The 19,980-nt window shown below is 49.3% G+C and overlaps 1 non-coding gene and 1 pseudogene across 1 annotated transcript; both read right to left on the bottom strand.

Moving 5' to 3' along the window:
• The window catches only part of LOC124606043, a 54,867-nt pseudogene that overhangs the window by 32,102 nt on the left and 2,785 nt on the right, over positions 1-19,980 (bottom strand).
• Positions 17,930-18,001, bottom strand: Trnay-gua. Its single transcript has one exon. It is a non-coding gene; the product is annotated as a tRNA-Tyr (tRNA).

Genomic DNA, 19,980 nt, shown 5'->3' with positions numbered 1-19,980 from the left:
GACTTGTTGGCTGAATCAGCTCCCTGGCAATATCTAGCTGTACTCCAAGCCTGTTGGCTATAGGTGTGTGCCTCGTTAAGGAGGGGGGACAGATGTCCCACCTCTCTCGCTGTCGGTTGTAGCCGTGAGTCATACTTCACGCATATTTCTGCAAGACGCGTTAGACGCACAACAGAACTGCGCACTTCCGGCACCAGGAATGGAACCCAGCACCAGTTAGCTTGTGTGCCGCACCACGCAGAAACAGAGTGGACAGTATATGCACGGGGCTGAGTCCCGTCAACCTCGTCCTCCAAATCTTCCGACCAATGCAGCCGGTCACGGGGAGGAGGGTGCCTGGGCACGCCCTCAAACTCCATAGGCGCGCCTTTTGGAGATCTGGACGCCGCCGTGGCGGAGGAAGCTGAGGAAGGGGTCAACCCAGGGTCACGCACCGACGCAAGAGTGCGCCGTGGGTGTGGGTCGTCAGATTCCCGTTTGACAGGCATTTGAGCAGCTGGCACATTACAGGTCGTGTCCATGGCCAAATCAACGTCCGTTTCCGGACACTACGTGCTCAAAATGTCTTTAAGCCGGCGAACAGCCACGTCACGCTTACTGTCGGCGGGAGTGGCTTTCTTCGCTGGCCGACTGTGAGAAACGTGTCGTTGCTGGGCGCGGCCCGACGTCGACGCCGGCTGGGAAGCAACGTCAACACGTTCGTGGTCTGCTGCTAACCTTGCTGTGTCGGTTGGGACTTGGAAGGCACGATGGCCCGACGGACCGGAAACGGGCTGCGAACCCGTCCGGGAAAGGAACGAGATTACAACCGACCAGAAATAATGGCACAGCACAAACACTGAGGGTTGCTATTTCCGTCAGGATTCCTCTCGCGTCACGGTTTGGGGTCCTCTTGAAACGAAAAATTCTCGTTGTCTGTGGCCAGCAACATGGTCGGAAATAGCCACACTCGCGGACGCAGCACGTGGGGCGAACACGGGGGCGGGTTCTGATCGTGCCAGCGTCAACCCTTCCACGACCGAGTCCGATACTTGCACAGACCCTGCTACTGTAGCGGATTCTAATACTTTTGGCGTCACAACGTCCAGAACAGACAATGAAGCCGTATGTATCGCAGCTTCCTGGAGTAGGCTGGATTCTGTTCATGGCACGCGTTCCGGAACGAGTTCTGAAACTGTCTTTTGCGCACTCACGGAAACGTCCTGCGACGCAGTCACATTTTCCGAAGGAGAACTGACGGTCACTTCCCATACAACGCTATTTATTGGCAAAGAGGGTGAGGTGTCCATTTCAGAAGCGTCCGCCGTTACGGCCGTGTCCTCAGCGCGTCGCGCATCGCGGGGGGTGGACCCAATGGCGACTGCGGCCCACGTCATCTCGTCTTGACTTCTGCCCTGTGGCAGCTGTACTGGCCGCCTACGCGCGGGACAATCCTGTCGGAAATGACCAGTACTATTACAAAAAGAACACATCTGCGGCTTACCGCTGTACATTATGAAAGCGCGTTGTCCTTTAATAGAAACAAAAGAAGGAATATGTTTCTTCAGTATCATTTTCACACTTCGGATACCGTTATCCACTTGAAAAAGATAAGCAGCTGACCATTTTTCCTTTGGTACCGACAACACAGTACCATAAGGCGTCAAAGAACTGGAAATCGTTCCGGTCCTCATTTCAAAACGTAAATTGAAAACACGCACAGTTCGTATACCAAAACCGGCATTAGACAACACTACATCACTAATCCTGCCATCAAAGTGCTTAAATTGTTGCACACAGTCATTGGCCGTTACAAGAGTCACACATATAGGGAGTTGGCAACTTCAAAACAAAAGAGTTCAAAAAGGAATCCAATTGTAAACCAAGAACGTCACTGTCCGTTAATTTCAAATCCTCGCGAAGCCATTATGAATTTCGAAGGCGGACGGCCGATTTACTGATCGATCAAAGGCGCACTGAATGTTATTTTGACGATCTCTGAATCAGCGTGATCCATAGTTCTCACTCCGTTAAAGAATACACCACAGATGAAAACCGCGCCGCGAAGCAACCGCCACCCGACACGCCGCACCGAGCGCGCGATGTGCACGAGCCCACGCCTCCGAAGAGACTGGTGCCTACAACCAGCGCGTTAGACCTTTTTCCTTTCCTTTTTTTTTTTTTTTGTCTCCTAAGAGGAGCAACAAAATGAACTTCCGGTTCCGGGAATCGAACCCGGGCCTCCTGGGTGACAACCAGGTTTCAAAGCCACTTCCTATTTTTTATTTTTTTCATTTTTTGTGGGCCTCCCATCTCCTCTTACAGCCCATTCCTTGCACTCATCATAACGTGCCTTCGTCGGCAAGCTTCAATGCTATATCAAATGTATCAAAGAAAAGTGCTCTTCCGCACACAGAGGAATCTGTATTTTATCATAAGCAAGCCGGTAGCTACTATTTACAGCAGTATCATCTTGAGGAAAGACATCTGAGTAACTCTTTTAGAAGTAAAAAGAACGTTCATGAAGCAGTGGAATTGAAAAAGGAAAATAATTGAATAAAATGAAAATTAAACCGAAAGTAAATAACTCTGCCGCTAAAACAAGTTGAAGTAGAGGAATGTTCGTGCCACTGCCAAAAAGAAAGACTCTTCGCGTGTCCGTTGCAATCATAATGTCCAACATATTTCCAAATGAAGGGGTGTAGGTCTTGTTGGGTTTGATGGTATAATTTTCATTTCCTATGTAAGAACAGTAGTCCTCATAAGGGGCCGTACGATGTTGGGTGACGTAGCCGAGTGTATGTCTTATCATCCCGAGAGCTGCGTTATTCTTCGATCGAGGGTAGCTTAGCTCCTGTGGCCACAAACGTTCAGTCTTGTCGATATGTCTTGCAGGTGTTCGGTCAATAATAGCCAACCTCTTACATAGGAGGTCGGTAATCTCTTTAGCCGTTCCACAATTCAGTCGATGAATCAGTGTATCCACTAGTGCACAAACAGTACAGGCTGGGTAATCGGCATGATGGATTCTGTGCAGCTTGTCGTTGGTGGGAATCTTATCGTTGACCACCATGTACCAGGTGGATTTGACAGCACTAGGGAGGACGTCACTGAATATATTTCGCCGAATAATGTTCCAGCTGTAATTTGGCCATTTCTGTTCCACTGAGTTTCGTTCGGTCGAATTCATTAGGAAAATATAAACTACCTTGTTCGTTATGCTCGAAGATCTGCAGTGCGATGGACGATCCTTACAAAAGTAGCTGAAGTCCAGGAATTACTGTCGCACGTAGTTAAATGACGGCGGAATGGTCGATACATCCAAGGGGGGGGGGGGGGGGTTCGAGATGACATGGCCCCCATCTGTCCAGGAGGCTCCTGGCAGTGTTGTCCGGAGAAGCCTCGCTGTCTTCCTACATAGATCGATCAGCAGAGCCCTACTTTGGACTCTTGCATCAATCAAGTTGAGGCCTCCCCTTGTAAGTGGTAAGACCAAAGTCTCAAAGGTGACCTTAAAAATGTTGTTCCGCATCACAAACCAGCAAAGCGCCCTCTGAAAGCTGTTCGGGGTGGCGCCGGAAGAATCGGCGCCAGGTAGCTAAATTTACTGGCAATTGTTAGACTGATGATTTGGACTTTCTGTAGTAGATTTAGTTCTCTGTCCGTGTACAATTTAATAGGTGCACGGATCTGCTGCAGCATGTCTTTCCAGTTCCTGGTGAACATTCTAGCAGGATTTGTGTCCAGGTGAATACCCAGTGACTTAAGACTGCTGCTGGCGCTGCACCAATCCAGGTTGTCTACATTGCGGATACCTCTGCCGATTTGCAAAAGGACTGCTTTCCTCTCATTCAGTTTGGCTCCTGTGGACATAGCGAATTCCTGCATGGCCTGGGAAATTACCATTATATCGGCGGGTGAAGAGACCTCAATGCAGAGATCGTCTGCAAAGCAATACATCGGTGCCTAATACTACCGATCACCAGCCCTGACGTTATCTCAGTGATACTGGCCAAAAGGGTTCCTACAGCGAAGGCGCAGGGGGCACCCCTGCCTGATGGATCGCTCAATTAATACTGGCTGGCTTAAGTGACCATTGATCTGAACGCGCGACATTGCATTTGTTGTGACCTGTCGGATGGTATTCAGAAACCGAAAGCCAAACCCCATCTCCTGCAGTACCATGTGTAAGTAGTCATGACTTGATAAAAGTCCAAAAATAGAAGAGCAGCGGATCTGTTGGACTCTGCAAAGGTGGTAATAGCGTCTCGCAGGGTACAGGCGGCGTTGATGATGCTCCTCCCTGGAATAGCACTATGCAGATGGTTCCCTAGAATCGTGCCTAAGACATTCTGCATGCGCGTTTTGACAGCTCGTGTCATGACCTTGAAATCGGCGTTGAGTAACGTGATGGGGCGCATTTTGGCCAAACGCCGGCTATGACCCATTTTCGGTATAAGGACAATGATGCCTTCTTCAAAATCTCTGGGTATATCGCCTGCCAGGGGAAGTTCGTTGGCAGTGGCGAGTAATGTGTCACCGAGAAGTTCCCAATAATGTATTTAGAACTCTGTCTGGACCTGGTGTCTTCTTTGCCGCTGCTGCAAGAACGGCATCGTGGATGTCCTCCTTATCAAAGGGATTGTCCAGGTGTTCTACATCCTCCTGCGTAAGATAGTTGCGTAGATGACGAACAAGCGCAGCACAAGCTTGTACATTTATAGGCTGCTTCCGGTAACGGTCACTAAAATGCTCATGGGCATGTTTGAGTACGTCGCGGGTGCTGGTGAGTTTGTGCCCTCCCGTTGCTCGAATGTCCGAAGGAGGTGATAGAAGGATGTAGTTTCTCCAGGCGCAACGTTCTGACGCCGTGTGTGGACTAAGTAGCCGTCCATTTTCCTCCTCTGAAGGGCCGTTATTCGCGCCTTACACCTTATGATATTGCGTGCAGTTTCATGGTTGAGGAGACTAGCGTCATTATACAGTTACCGTAAGCCTTGAAAATAGGTTTAAATTGCTTGCTTGCGCCAAAACTCTTTTTGCCGGGCATAGGAGATAATCGTGGATCTTAGTCTCGGCTTAGTAACCTGGAGCCACAAGTCCAGCGTTGTGCGGTATCGGGTTCGAGTCCGGAGAGCCTGCTGCCAGGCTCGCGCTACCTCCACGTCAAGCTCCTCATCTCGCAATAGACTGACATTGAGTTTCCAGTAGCCTTTCCCCCGGAAGAAAGTAGATCGTAGGTATTGCACATAGATCTGGTAGGCACAATGGTTGGAGATGTTGATTGGGGCTATATCGTCATTTACGACTGCCTCCTGGAAGTTGCGCGAAACGTAAATTCAATCAATGCTGCTCGCCGAGCAGTGGGTTACATGAGTGAAGGCCACCTGTTCGCCGTGGAGTTTCTCCCACGCATCACGGAGCTGAAGACCATCAACGAGACGTCTAAGTTCCTCGCAAATGTTGGTATTAGGAATCTGAACTGTACAATTGAAATCCCCTGCGAGGAGAACGTTCTCAATATGGAGGCCGATTGATTCAGGTACATCCGTCCGGAAAAAAATTGCCACGTTGCTGGCGGTGGCCGCTACCAGAGGGCGCATACACAATGACAATTAAGTCCGTTGGTTCGGCTTGATATTCCCCTTCCGTTAGTTAGTAACTTTTTCCGTTACTGGAATCCCTTCTCGGTACAAAATTCCCGTTCCAGTTAAGTCGTCTTTACTGATCTTTGTAATTGTGGTATTACCGGGGGTGGATGTATTCATTAAAACCTCCTGGAGGAGTGCGACATCAACCTGAGATCTATGCAAAAAGTCCTGCTGCGCACGTAGCTTTAAGGCACTTTGAATGCGCTGGAATTTGACGGTTGTAATGTTGTAGGTCTGGGGTCTATTCATTTAAGCAGCCAGACAAGCAGGTATCAGTGACCTCCTGGTTCAACATCATCCGCCCAGTCAGCAACCCCCGCGCCTGGTGACGGGAGTGGGGGCGGAATTTCGGTGTCCATGGCCTCTTGCTAGTTACGGACGAAATCAGTAGTAGTTACATTTTCCGGACGTATGGTCGTTTCCTCTTCCCGCAGTTTCTCAGTGACTCTCATTACTTTGTGTATCAGCTGGTCCCGTAATTCAGTGTCCTGCTTCTGTGACAAGCGGATCTTTCTGGTCCTTGGCGACGATTGTGCGCCATGATTGTCAGGCTTTTCTGTCTTGGCCTTTTCGGATTTTTTGGGAGAAGAGGTGGTATCCATGGGTGTGAGGTTGGCGACAGAGGAGCTGTCATCACGCTCACGGAGCGTGTCATTTCTAGGGCCCTCACTTCGGAGATAGGGGCTGTCGCAGTCTCACAAGGAGACGATTCCTCTGGTGCCACAATCTGCGGAGCTGCAACGCCACTGACAGCATCGGAGGGGCCTGAACGTTCGGGTGGAGCGGGATCCTGCACAGGCACGGCCGCACTGGGGCCGGCGGCGTCAAGCGTAAATATGGCGTGTTCCGCGACGGTCATCGGCGCATGGGCCGCGTGCCGCGTGAGCGCTTGATTCAACACGGCCGCATCGGATGGCTGCCCCGCAGGTGCCACGCCGCTGCCTTCACCGACAAAAGACGTAATTTGTACTGGGCGCCTCCGTGGACACTCTGAGCGCATATGGCCGGCAGAGTTGCAGATTGCACACGTACGAGCTTGTCCTTCGTGCACTACTAATCCCCTATAGCCACCAACCATAATACAGGATGGAATATGCTGCGCGAGCTCCATCCGAACAGTCCGAACGCCACTGTCAACGTTGAAGAATCAGTTGTTGACCCAGGGGTCCTGGGAAATAGTGAAAACAGTGCCGTACACTGACAGAGTCCCGGAGGCGCTGATCACTAAGTTTGTAGGGCAGGTTATAGACGTTTAAATTACGCAAACCCAACCCCGCAAATATGATCGAGACTTTACTAACCTCTCCCTTACTGTGCTTGAACTTGGCAGAGCCATCAGTATTACCCATGATTCGGAGACACACTTCTTCGGCACGAAGTTTGACGTAACTCTTTAACTAGAAAGTCGTACTGAATACAAATCACCTCCTCATCATGAAGTCAAAGATCCTCATGTAACCAATAGTCAGTCATTAATTCTCGGTCTTGGCTTGTCGTAAACGAAATTATATCTCAGATTACTTACACGAACTTCAGGACCCATATCCTCAGTCAGAGAACACAAACACACATGTAAATAAACTGCAGCGAAGAGCGCGTGCTGCACACGTGTGAACGCCACGGCGGCCTTAGGCCGCTCGGCCACGCTACCTACACAACACGGTTGTCATATGAGCTTCGTCCTACCCCACGGGAACACACTGCAGTGGCGCAAAAACGATACGTCAAAACTGGTACGGTGGAATTCGAACCCACGCCTCCGAAGAGACTGGTGCCTACAATCATCGCCTTAGACCCCTTAGCCACGTTACCCGTGGAACGACGACGGCAAAGCCGTTTCTTTTCTACCACAACGAGCACTTTAAAAAGGAAGTATCTCGTCAATCGCCGTGGCATGCATTTCTCATGCTCTCAAAGGAAGCGTCGCTTTAGTGGCTCCAGCTGTGGTAGTGAGAGAGATAGCGTCAAGACACGTTTTCGCGCCGTGGCCAGGATTCTAACCTGGGCTATGTCGTAACCACAAAAGTTTCATAGCGGTACCTGGCAGTCGGAGCGCCGCGTAACATACATACACGAGTCCAAAGAGCTTACACTTAAAGAAAAAGCGGCAGGTAAACGTGGTTGTAGCAAAACTGCACACTGCTTTTGATGGACTACTATAAAAAAAAGTCCAGTCAGCACACAAATAAAAATGCCATTCAGGTATGGAGAACTGACGCACACCGTTTAGAAAAGTGTAGCGGTGATCAATCCGAATAAACGAGAAAAAAAGAAAAGTAATGCAATTCAATAAGAAATAACACAGCAGGAATCCTGATAAAAGTGAGATCAATACATACAACTGAATGTCCGCAAAGAAAAGGATCACTTTCATGCAACGCCTCTCCTCGGCATCACGATCCCAATCCAGTACATGGCAGATTGGAAACAAATAGGTAAACCAAAAAATCCTCATATAATTCCATGTACGTAGGCAATTCCAAAGGGAGAAATGTCTCCCGTTTACGTTTACGTTGTCCCTTTCGTGTCTTGTACTGATAATACATTCATTGCAAGACGAATTCTTCCAGTATCACGTCATAGTATTAAGCAGGATTGTGTAAAATAAATTAAGTCTACATCGGTAAATGAGCAAAAGCATGCGCCAAGGCGACATGCAAAAAATTTGCGAAAGTCATTGCATAGTCTCTTCGAATACGGTACTTGCCATGTTCAGCCCATAAGTATGTGAGAAAATCCAGACGATCCGTCAGTTTGAGACAAAATAGAGAATGTATTGTGTGACCGAGTAACCAGATGGTGGCATTGCGTTTGGTGTTCGGAAACGCCTTACACTGGGGTACGATCGCATCTGCCACTGTCACCTGCGCTGTAGACACCCTGTTGACGAGACGCACCATATCCCTAGCAGTGTCCCACACAGCACGGAACCGACGGCACACGAAGCGATGTTCGATGGTATCCTCGTCATGGCACTCTCCGCAGGTGGCGGACGGGCTCAGATGAATAGAGTGGAGTTCAGCATTTGCAGGAACCGTACGTTTCACGACTTTTTTTTAAAAAACAATTTCTTTATTAACAAACCATTATAATTATACAAAGTTAAACCACTCCCTTATTTCATTAGTGGGTCATAATACTTACACATTTATACTTAGTTCTCAGCTAGTTTCAGTTTTTGAGTGAGCTACAGTTGATTTTAACATACAATGGGCATCTAATTTCTAATATCTACAGTTTATATCTAATTCCTATATTCTGCAGCGTCACACGTGTGCCAGTGAAAGATTTAAACCTACTTTTAAATTGCCTTGCTCTTCGAGCTAATCCCGAAGAGCGTGCCCCTGGCACTGGGCAGGCCTCGATGTTAATTCGCTGCAGTTCCTAACGTAGTTTCCTAAAGCTAAGTCCTACAAACTAACTTAGCCTACGTCATTTCAGGTGCGTGTCATTATTGGTGGTGTTGATCCCTACTCCTCCTAATCCTGCGCGTGGCGGATTCCAACTAAGATGAAAAGTCGGCCAGTCCACGCACAGGCGGCATGGGAATAGGGCTGTGGAGCAATCTGTGGTTGTTGTCTTGGTTATTTAGTTTATCTCTCTTAAGCATTCAGTTAAAACTCTTCGTGACACCTCGTTAGCCAGTGTTGAAGGTCTGAAAAGTTTCCCCTCGTCTAAGTAGTTGTGTGTCATAGTTTGGTAGTCTGTCTCGTAGTGTGTTCGCAACGTCATTGAAGAGGGGGCATTCGTAAACTACATGTTCAGGTGTACCCTCCGGATCGCCACAGTCACACGCTGGTTTAGCCCTATTCCCAAATAGACATATGTATGTCGGGTAGGGTCCATGGCCAGTGATAAAATGGATCAGTCCTCGTGTGGGCTCAAAGTATTTCAATTCCAAGCGTTCCCTTACATCAGGTATGAACTGGAAAGTTCTGCGTCCAGCCTCTTCTACCTCCCAAGACTCCTGCCAGAGTTCCTCCCCTCTTTTCCTTATTTTCCTTATTTCCCTTTTATCCCCCACCCTAATACCCATGATATCTGCAATCTTCCCATAATTTCCCTTTTTGGCCCAGTACCAAGCCGCTTGTTACTTCTATGTCCAGAGGGCAGAGCCCCATTATGACTAATAGGGCGCCCCCCTGGAGATGTTCTGTAGGCCCCCACAGATCTTATCATGCTTCTGTGGACCCTTCTCACTGCCATGGCGGGCACAACCCTCGTGAGCCTGTGCGCCCAGACTCCCGAGCCATAACCTACTACTGAAGTTAGGATGCTATTATGGTAAAGTTTAATGAGGTGTGGCGGGAGATGGAATCTTTTATGACCTATTGAGATGAGGTTGTTTAATATCTGGAGAGCTCTCTGGGTTACGGTATCAATGTGTTTCCCGAAGTTCCACCACTCATCAACGATAACCCCTAGATAGCGTGTCTCACGTCGCCGGAGAACTGGTGAGCCGTCAATTCTGACAGTCGGATTTCTGATGAGATGTCATTTTAGCAACAGGTATGTGGATTTGCTGGGCGATATCGTCATTTTAGTCGTATGGCACCACTGTTGGAGTTTGTCTATGGCTGTCTCTATCTTTGGTTCAATGTCTTCTCGGCTACGGCCGCCGACCAACAGGAGGTGGTCATCCGCGTAGGTTATCACTTATAGCACCTCATCACTTTGTTGTAACCTGTCTAATAGTGGCTCTATGTGGATGTTCCAGAAGAGGGGCCCTAAAACGGATCCTTGGGGACATCCTTTGGTGATTATTTTTCCAACTCTTACGCTAGGGGATGATAGCCAGACCTCCCGATCCTTACAATAGTTCCTCAGGCAACCGTATAGCGGCCCTGGACACTCTTTCTCCCGCAAGCAGGAGACGAGCGAAGGCCACCACAGGTTGTCGAAGGCGCCGCTGATATCCACCATGATACCAACTACGTATTTGTGTGGGGTCGAGCCACAGACCTCAGCCGCCAGAGCGATAACATCAGATGCCGACCGCCCCGGCCTGAAGCCGAACTGACGGCTGCTCATCCCGCACAACACTCGGTGTGCCGCCAATCTGTCAGCTAGCAGTTCCTCCCGTATCTTTCCGAATAGATCCTGCAGGCAAATCGGCCTGTATGACTTCACTTTCGCGGGGTCCTTGTCTGGCCCTTTCTTTATTATAACTACGTTTGCGTTTTTCCATTTCTTCGGAAACTTTCTTTGCCTAAGGCATCCATTGTAAAGATGAGTAAGTGGTGCAATCAGCTGGGGCGCCGGGAACTGTACCAGCTCCGCCACAATGCCGTCTGGCCCAGGTGCTTTTCCTCTTTGCAACGAACTTATATGGGCTGCTACTTCCTCCTCAGAGAAGGGGTAGACAGCCGTCTCATTATTGTATGCTTCTTGATCTTCGTGTCTCAGTTGCTTCTGTCCTTCAGTCTCCCCATACGCATTGTCGTCAGGCAGCAGGGACCGGAGGAGGACCTCCGCAGTCTCCTGCCAAGACTGTCATCCTGTCACCGTGCCTGACTGTTGACAGCTCCAGAGGAGAGCGGATTTTTTCTCTTACCAGCTTATAGGGAATCCCCCATGGATCCATGACTAGCTGGTTTAGCACGAAGATTTCCCAGCTTCCCGTCCTTATTTCGCGCAGTTCCTTTTGGAACCTCTGCTTTTCCTCCATTTATAGCAACTGCCACCTTTGTCGTTCCTACCAGACGACACTGCGCTGGTAGTGCCTCCTCAGCCTTCTGACAGATTGACGCAGTTCTCCTAGTTCAGCAGACCATGATGACGGAGAGGCCGCCATGGCCCTCCTCCTAGTCGGTACAGCTGCCCTCACCGCTCTAGTCACTGCACTCACCAGTTCCTCCGCTCTCTGTTCTACGTCCGTGTCCCGATGCATGTCACCTTCCGGTAATGGAGGAATGTCGCACTCCCTTGCTAGGCGTTCCCAGTCAGTTCTTTTATAATTTAGTTGTACTTCCCACCCCATGGCCCAGCGGCACTCTTTCTCCTAAGGTGAAAGTTATCAACTTTCGCGACTTTATACCACGTCGCTCTAACATTTGCAGGAAGGAAGGACGGGTGTGGCGATGTTTCTCCAAACTGTTCGAAAGTCATTGTGTGGCATGCGGTACTCCCACTTGTTCCTGGCCGGTGATCCCCGCAGAGCACGAATAATGTCGCCGACATTGCCTCCTCTGGAGCCACTATAAACGCCGCACGTAATTCAGCGAAAAGGGTATGTGACTGACAGAGACCGGGCCAACCACGGAATGTGGGCGATATTGATTGAACAACATAACCGTGGCACTGCTGGTTCCCTTCTCTAACAAGGCCGTAGTCCGTTTGTGGAGGAGCGCTACGCATTTGGTGGAGAAATCCACCAGACCGAGTCCCCCATCGGCTGGATTTAAGGTGCAGGTGGCCAAGGAAACTTCAAAAATGTCACCTTTCCAAAGGAGCCAGTAGACGGCCTGTTTATTAGCGCGGTCAAGTAGCTTACATACCTGGAGAACTAGAGCTAAATACCACGCTTCAGCTAAAATAGTAGTATTTATAAGTTTCACCTTATCGTAAAGCGCAAAATGCCGGGCCGCATGAATTTTTACAACCGTCCTAATTTTGTGTAAGGTAGGACGCCAATTGAGAGCCTCCATGCGCTGAGGATTATCAGATAAAATGACAACCAGGACTTTGTGCTGCTGCACGACATTGAACCAATTGCGACGCATATGGCTCATCCGAGGAGTAAGGGGAAGCAAAACGGTCTTGTGAACATTCACAATGGCCCCAGTCGCCTTCTCAAATTGCTGTAGAACAGAGCACAGGTTATCGATATCTACCGGCCGACCCAAGAACACTCAAAGATCGTCAGCATAAGCCCGGCAAGTAAGACGATCTTCCCCGAGCCGGATCCCCGGACACTCCTGGCGGATATACCGCAGCGGCGGGTCGAGCGCGAAAGCGGAAAGTGTCGTAGATAACGGGCAACCTTGTCTGACCGAGCGAGTAAGACGTATAGGTGGACTGAGGGAGCCGTTGATGACGTGGCATGTCGCAAAAAACTCTGAACCATGTGTGTAAACTTATGGCCAAATCCCACTGCAACAATCACACGCCGTGAATAGGCATGACCAACCCTGTCAAACACGTTCTGGAAATCGACAATCATAATCGCTGCGACCGAATCCTGTTGCTTTGTACAAAACTGATACAGTCCCTATACGCCAGAACGGCATTTAAAATATTCCTTTCACGCACAGCACAACGTCTGAAGTTCACTGATAACGTGCGGCATGACTTGCCGCAGTATGTGCGCGACGCACCTCTCCATGATCTTATAATCTGCGTTCAACAAAGTGATCGGTCGAACAGTATGTATATTCGGCATCGCATTTGATTTCGAAATGAGCGTTATGCATCCCACTGCAAATTCCGGTTGCCATTAAGAATTTCATTGGCGCTAGCAGTTAAAGTACCGCTTAAAAGGTTAAAAAACTGCAAAAAAAATAGCGGAGATGCCGTCCATTCCGAGATATTTCCCCCTACGACTTGGCTTGACAGCTGTATCAAAGTCGTCGGACGTAAAAGCATCATTGATATTAACAAGGTCTGTGCGACTTAAAACATGAGGAATCCCTTGTAAAAGACGATGCAGCGCAGTGGGATCGACAGCAACATCTTGAAAGAGAGACTCAAAATGTGCGTGAATTTCCATAGTCACCCCGTCGGAAGTCTTCGTACCATCCCGAGTGATCCACGCATCGAAGGCCAATCTTTCGCGCATCTTCCGCTCTCTGTTGAGATGATAGACAGAGAGCGGCTCCCCGTCCACGGCTCTGTGTAACCGGCCCTCTACTTTTCCGCCGCTGATCGTTCAAAAGTTCGGCCTTAAATTGTTCGAAAATGGGAAGAAGATGCGGCTGGGCCGTGACCTGTCTGGCGAATTCCTTCAAACAGCTTTGATAAAATTGTGACGCCGAGCGACGCCAATGCGCTGCTTCGCGGCTAAAATTAATTGAAAAGGTCCGGACTGCTGGTTTGGCAGCGCTCGCCCACCACTCGACGACACTACTGGCACCGTTTTTAGTCTGCAAATGTTTGTGCCACATATCAGTAAAGGACTGCTTAAAATTGGAGTCGGCGAGCAAGCTGCAGTTAAACTTCCATAGATTTTTACGATAGTAAGGCCTAGAAAGTGGAAGAAAAAGTTCACAAAAATAACTGCAGTGATCTGAAAAAATAACTGGCCTGATCTCAGATCTAGTCACTGGAGCTGCTAGTGACGATGACACACAAAGCCGATCGAGCCGGCTGTGTCCCGTTGCCTAAAAATAGGCATATTGAGTTTAAACTGGGTGGAGCATTCGCCACGTGTCCTTGAGTTGAAAGCTAGTGAGGAGCGTTAGGAGTTCCTGGCACTTATTGGGGGGCGCGGCTCCTGGTCACGATCATCAGTGACCGCATTAAAATCACCGCCTATAATTAAATGAGCGGAGTTCTGGTGCAAAATTTCACACAGCTCCTGACCATAAAAGAGCCGCCGCGCCGCATTGTCGCCGCCGCCGGAAGGAGCATAAACATTAACAAACACAATGCCTTCAATAGTGCATGCAATAGCGCGGCCATTAGGCAAACACTCAATATTCGTGACAGTGAGCCCGGGGCATACTAAAATAGCAGTGCCGGTGAGATCGTCGGACACCACATTATCCACAACAACGTAGGCACTCAAGTCGTTTAGAAACATCAGAGCCTCACGTGTCACTTCTTGCAAACAGGCGACATGGCAACGGGTTTCATATAAGAGTTTTTAAGTCAAAGACCTTACGCGGACTACGCGTTTTGTTGACATTAACGGTAAGAATGTGCCACCGACGAGTGTCAGGAACCATACACAAGGCAAAGAACAACAAATGCTTTGTACACAAGAAGCGAGGCAGTAGTGCTGCTAAGATGGCGCGTGTTGTGGACAAGATCTGCGAAAATGGCATACCAACGGGTGGCAGATACCATACACAGAGTACACACAAAATAAATTTCCACAATAACGGTCACAACGGCGCCGCCGAAACAACGCAAACATGTTAACATGAACGGCGAAAATGATCCACCGCAGGGTACCAGACACAGTTAAAAAACTAGCAATTAAGCACATACAGTAAGCACATACAAGAAGAGGTGCCCCGGCACAGCGAGGACGACGCAGTCGATAGACAGGAGCGGTAAAAAACAAACCGCCGACGCCGTACATAAATGTCACAGGTCACAAAGCGGCACAACGAAAGGTCATGTGCGCCGCCAAACGACGCATGCAGTCGACAGCAACGGTAAAAGTAATCCCCCAACACGTATAGACAGGATACGTAGGTAAAATAGTAAAAGAAATGTACAGAAAAAAATTGCATGTGCGCCTCCAACACTATTCCACGCAGTTCGTCGGTATGAACGGTGAGACTTCGCCTCCGACGGGTGGCACACACCATACACAGTCAACTACAATAAATAATAATAAAAATAAATAAGAACTAAATAAGCCTGCACAACGGTGGAGGCATCAGCGCCACAAACAGCATACATGGTGTCAACACAAACGGCGAAATGTTGCGCCGACGGACAACATACACCAGACATATTCAAAGGCCAATAAATATATTCGCACAAAACTGCATGCACATGCGCCGCCAAGACTATTCAGGTTGTTGGCAGTCACAGTGAAAATGTGTCTGCAACGGATGGCACACATCATACGCAGGAAAACAAAATTGTCCACAAGAGCGGCACATGCGCCGTTAAGACAGCGCATGGTGTTGAGAGCAACGGAGAAAACACACAACCAACGCATGTCAGACCCCCCTACACAGGTGAATTACACAACAACATTAAAGAAATGAGCACAACTGGGAAAGCACTTGTGCTTTCGTAACGATCCAAGTTAGCGGCAAGAACGACTAAAATGTGCCTCCGACGAGTGGCTGACACCAGACACGTTTAAAGTACCAGACACGTTTAAAGTGCCAGGCTCGTTTAAAATACACAACAAATAGATGTACACGACGACGGGTACAGAGGCGCTGCTACAACTACACTTGCGTGTGACAATAACGATTAAAACGTGCAACAGACCGGTTACACACACCACAGACAAGGAAACGTCACAAAACACAATTTTAGACTTAGACAACGATGGATGCATTCACTCCAAGCAATGAGCAAATTCACTTTACGTACCGGTGCCAGTTCGATCATCCACCTCCACGTCCGCCGCCCAGTCACATTTTGCATTAGAAAACGGGGGGGGGGGGGGGGGAGGAGGGATGAATCACCTCCGTGTCCATACGAAGAGCGGCACCCGAAGGAGCGGCCGTGGCAGGTCCAGCGCCGGCGAGAGAATCAGATCCAGAATCCTGCGAGTGCGGCCGGATGCGACGGCAATGTGAGTCGTCAGATTTACGTTTACCCGCCAATTGTGCAGGTGACACGCTCGAAGTAACGCCCATTGCCGTACCGCTTGCCAGGACAGGGTCCGTTTGAGTGAGTAAAACCTTGAGCTGACAAACTTTCTCCTCCCGCTTAGACCCCACGGAACTCAACGATGCCTCAGGTTGACTGTAAGTGGCAGTCCTCTGCCGACGGCGATCGGAAGCCGATGCCTGTCGCGAGTCAACAACCGCGCGCTGCGAGGCCCGCTGCAGTTTCTTCTGTTAAGAGGTGGACTTGCAGGGTGGGACGCAAGTCACCACCGGGGACGGCGTTCGCCCTTTACGAGAAGAAACACCCGAACTACTAGCGCTTCGAAAGCGGGTAGCGTTGTCAGCCCTTTGTTGGCCTTTCCCGACGCGGTTTAGGTTCCGCGGGGACGTCATTACTCTCCTGACGGTCGAAAACAACGGTAGCAGCAGCAGACACAGTCCCAGGCACAACAGAGGGATCAGCCTCTGGAACGGGTTCAGATACGGACAGCGTTGCAGCTGCCGGTGCGGGTTCAGACACTATCGGTGGCTCAATTCGATCGACAGCCTGCGGATCAGGCAGCGGGGCCTCTACACTCGCAGGCAGAGAAATCACTGGCAACGCCGGGGAGCTATCAGCAAGAGGAACGGAAGGTGTAACGTCCATGGCAACAGCTTCGGTCGCAATCTCAGGGTCAGACACACAACTCGCACGTGCGGGGGAGGCGCCAAGCGCGACTGCCGCCGACGTCACCTCGTCCTGACGGTCTGTGCGTGGTAATTGCACCGAGTGACTACGTTTGGGACAGTCCTGTCGATATTGTCCAGTACCATTAGAAAAACAACAGGTCGCCGGTTGGCCGCTACAAGTGATAAAGGCCCGATGGCCAGCAACAAAAACAAAGGACGGTATATGCTGTCGGACGATCATGCGGACACTTCGAACACCATTCTCAACATCATCATAATATGCTGACGACCATTACTCTTTCACGACCGAAAGCACTGTCCCGTACGGAAGTAAAGTACGAAAAATAGTTTCGTTTCGCACTTAAAATGGCACGTTAAATACGCGAACAGTGCGTATACCATAACCCGCGTTCGACAACACAAACATCACGTCTAGTACCGTCAAGGTGCTTAATTTTACGTACACCACCATTCACGTTAACTAATATTTCATACATATCGGAAGAAGACAGTTTCAGAAATAACGAATTCAGGAACGCGTCAAGTTGAACGCCAAGAACAACACTTTTCGGCAATTGAAGGTCGTTTTTAACCCATTCGTGAATTTCGAAAGCAGTCGGCCTACGCACGGATCTATCAAAGGCGCACTGAATATTGTTCTCACGATTATCAGAATTATCGAGATCCATTGTACTCACTGAATGAACAAATCAAAGAAGAAACAGCGCCGCGAAGCACGCGCCGCCGACCGCGATCCGCACGTAAACACCGGCCGACACGCCGCAGCGAGCACGCCATGTGTTCGGGCCCACGCCTCCGAAGAGAGTGGTGCCTTAGATAAGCGCCCTAGACCGCTCGGCCACGCTACCCGCACTGTTTCAGCCGCCATTGTTTTTACCTTCTGTAGAAACAGAACACGCCACAGCTCCCTCCTCAGCTGCGACTGGCTGCTCACCCATCGCATCTTACACCACTGCTCTTTTCGACTACAGAAAACCTTTCACGCAGATATCCACTCTCCGGGCCAGCGGCATTACCCGATAATAATGGAATGGCAGTGCAAACTGTGGACTGCCGGACATGAGTGAAAACTGAAGAGAACATTGTAATTTCGAACACTGGGGCGCTATCGTCATTGCAGCGGCAACAAGGCAAAACTTTCAAAATTGCCGTGACCAGGATTCGAACCTGGGCTATTGCGGCTACAACGCAATGTCCTAACCACTAGACGATCATGGCCACGGAGGCACCCACGAAAGGGGCTCTCGGGATTGCAAGTGGCGATACGCAGCAACGCTCACCTCACTGTGTCCCGCCACAGCAGTGTCGCACGCGGTGTCCATCATGCGTATACGGGCAAATGAACGTGCCTGCGCTGTTACGACACTAACCACACTCGTTAGCTGAATCACCTCCGAGGCAGTGTCTAGCTGTGCTCCAAGCCTGTTGACTATAGGTATGTGCCTCGATAGGAAGTGGACAGATGTCGCATCTCTCTCGCTGTCACTTGTAGAAGTGAATCTTGTACCTCCGATACCAGGAAGGGATCTGACCCCCCCCCCCCCCCCCGCGTGGGAGCCAGGCATCCCGGCCATCAGACCATAGCGGATAATGAGAGGCGACAAGTGCAAAAACTTTTTTTTTTTTGTTGCGCGCGCGTCCTTTCTTCCCTTACAGCCCGGCCTTGCGGTCTGCAAACGTGCCTTCTTCGGCGAGCTTCATTAGCTTTAAAATAAAACGTTGCTTCTTTCAAACATAAACGATGCATTTTTGCACTGTGCTGCAAGTCTGAAAAGAGGAAATTTCTTCGTACAAGTTCCTGGAGTGGGTCCTTCGGAAGATAATCTTCATAATCTTCAAGGGACGACATAGCTTGAGTTCAGTGGGGGAAAAGAAGATACTGAATCCGTGCAATGAAGATCCATTGGGTAGTCCGTCGCGAGCGAAGCATCGAAAGGAAACGAAAATCCTTTTTGAAGTAAAATTGAATGCCAATAATCATAATGATTGATCCTTTCCGCTTTTAAACCATAAATGAAGTCCACGAAAAAATTCAACAGGTACTGCCCGATTAAGCTCTCTCAGGCAGTGGAAAGAAACACCTTTCGCGTGTTCCATGAGAGTACTGTCAAAACGCTTCGTCGTGGCGAATAAAACTGTTGAGGATACAATAAGCGAAAATAAGTTGACATTCACAAGTCAAAGGAAGCAGTACACGCTCTTAGAAGTAAAGAGAAAACGCAAATCTTCCCGACGTGTTAATAATAATGTATCAAAATTCACTTTCCTTGCGCAACTCATTCGTGATAAGACGCCTAAGACGTAAGGACCAGACGTTGAAAAATAAATAAATCACTGAATAAGATCGAAACACACTAACGCGGAATAAAATTGTGAAGCATTTATCGTAGTTTACACATTGCAGTCCTCCACAAGAGGAAACGTCGTACATGCACAATGTTCAGTCATTCTGCAGCATTCAAGTTTCATTTACCATGTTTTCGTTCTCGGAGACAATTCATATCACAGAAGTAAAGAAAGAATGGAGCAGTTAAATTCACATTATAACAGTGTCATACGCAAATGCGAGAGCAGTTGGCAGAAAATTGGCAAAAAGTTTGAGATAATCTTTCCTGGCTTCAGTGCTGTCATGCTGCGTGGACAAATAGACCAAATAGGTATAGTCGTCCGAAAGCAGGATTGCGAAAACAGTGTGAGCCACGATCCATGCGGTGGCGGCACGCTTCGTAGGTGGATATGGTTCAAAGTCCGGGGTCAAAGCCGTGTCCGCAGAAAAACTGGCAGCGCTGGTGCGGTTGACAAGTGCGAGCATCCGGACTGCAATTTTCCAAATCGACTGTGACCTCGGGGGGCACGAAACGATGTTCCACCGTGTGATCCTGTCGATAGTCGTCACACAAGCTTGACGGTTGTAAATGGATGCGGCTCAGCTTTTCATTGGTGGGGAGAACTCTGTTAATGGCTTTGTACCAAAGGCTGCTGATGGGAATGGAGCGTGAACGGGAGCCCACACCGTGCTCGGGTAGAGCGCCGCCGGTTTGTTGCCCCCTGGCCGTCCTCGTAGTCCGTGGTAGACACCCTTCACAGTCCGCGATCTAGGGTCGAGCTCTTCAGCGGTGAGGTAAATTTTCTGGAAGAAGTATTCCCGAACATACTTCAGCTGAAATGATATTGCAGTCTGGACGAGAGGGACCGTT

This window comes from Schistocerca americana, chromosome 3 (genome assembly GCF_021461395.2).
Source record: "Schistocerca americana isolate TAMUIC-IGC-003095 chromosome 3, iqSchAmer2.1, whole genome shotgun sequence".
In the NCBI taxonomy this organism is placed as follows: Eukaryota; Metazoa; Arthropoda; class Insecta; order Orthoptera; family Acrididae; genus Schistocerca; species Schistocerca americana.
Note: the sequence above shows the minus strand (reverse complement) of the source record. Positions and strands in the feature narration are given on the sequence as shown.